The 1,637-nt window shown below is 40.4% G+C and overlaps 1 pseudogene; it reads right to left on the bottom strand.

The window, feature by feature from the left end:
* Nucleotides 1–245: 245 nt before the first annotated feature.
* The window catches only part of LOC119586627, a 2,052-nt pseudogene continuing 660 nt past the window's right edge, over nt 246–1,637 (bottom strand).

The following is a 1,637-nucleotide window of genomic DNA, read 5'->3' on the forward strand; positions in this document are numbered from 1 at the left end:
ACATAAAAATTTTGGGGGCCCATAAATCATTTATATTAATAAAAGTAATATAAATGTATTTATGCAAAAAATAACCATTGAAATTTAAGGAAAAAAAGTGTTATGATTTTTGACTTAATGAAAAAGGGTAGAATAATGTTTTCTGGCAAAAAGGAAAATACTAAAAAACATCATTATTTAAATCGAAAGCTTTATTTCTAAAACAATGTTTCCGAATTTTTTTTTAGCCCCAAAATCAGCGACCTTCAGGAACCTAAAAAGGAAAACACGGTTTGCGCGGTTTCAAACATGACCCCCCGGGCACGGTCGAAGCAGCATTTGTCTGGGGTTCCTGGTGCAAGCGTGGTCTGGGGGGGTCTCTGGAGGACCGACCGGGTTCGGGCACTCAGGAGGGACGCGGGGCAGCATCCGGGTCTCCCAAAAGGAGGCAATGCTGTTGAAGAGGTTAGGGAACGAATGAGAAAACGAGAGGGGTTAGGTGACACTGAACTAGAAGAGGAAATGAGATTAGAATTGGGAGAGAGGGGTGGGAGTGAGAGAGAATTTTGAGATAAGCTCAGTGATCTTCCTGGTAAGATGAATTATTATGGTAAGAAAATATAAAGAATGGTAACAAAGAATGTAGGTGCGTTTTTAAATAAAAATTTTCATGATGCTCTTAAAATAAAAAGTACGATAAGTTTCAACTCACTACTTCATTTTCGTCACTCTCTGACGATCAACTTGCCAGTTTTTCATCCATTTTCATCATTCATTCACTGACCTATTTAGGTAAATTTAATTTCTTGATCCGTTCCCTTATGCGTTATTGTTTACATTTCAAAATTTTTGTCAATTACACTCTCAGCCTCGATAAATCACATACCACTCTATATGGGGGTACTTACTAGGTTTGGTGGGCCCGTGCTCGCAGCAGTAGAACTGATTTTCGGGCGTGGTACACCAGTGGGTGCACGACTGAGGGGGCGTTGGGGGGTATGGTCTATGTGTCGTGTAAAGGGCGTGGCTTCGATGGTGCAGCGCTGTTTGAAATGCTAAAAAGCGGGCCCGGGAAGGACTCCTGCGGGTTTAACAAAGGGAGAAAAAGAGGTATTTTTAAAATCTAAGATAAAATTCTTGAAATGTGTCACCCAGTTGCATCAGATAATGAAGCAATGACTACAAATCAGCACAGAAAACTATACAAAATAACGAATGCAGAACAGAATATACACTCAGTAACGAAGCATTGATGCAAAGCATTACAGAGACTATTTCATCTAGTGACTTACAAGGGGCCCGAAGAGGACGCGAAGGTAAGGCTGTGTTGACTGGTCACTTGAGGATGAGCCCCGAGCAGAAGACGAGTGTTTTCCTCCGCCTCTTCTGCTGAAACCACAGCCAGAGCTAAAGCCACAAATAGCACACCGATATCTGCATCTGCAAAGGCAGCATCATAGTTGATATCATATTAAAAAAGGGCTAGCAAATTTTTATTCTCTAAGAAGCAGTTTTTGTTTGCAAAGAAAGATATTACTAATATCTGAGGAGGGTAATGCGAAGTATACACCCTTCTACATTTCATATCTCGGGAAAATATAAAACAGTACTGATGTCAAATACATGGTCAGCGGTTTGTGTACAATGTAAATCTCGTA

The sequence above is a fragment of the Penaeus monodon genome, chromosome 21 (assembly GCF_015228065.2).
Source record: "Penaeus monodon isolate SGIC_2016 chromosome 21, NSTDA_Pmon_1, whole genome shotgun sequence".
Taxonomy (NCBI): Eukaryota; Metazoa; Arthropoda; class Malacostraca; order Decapoda; family Penaeidae; genus Penaeus; species Penaeus monodon.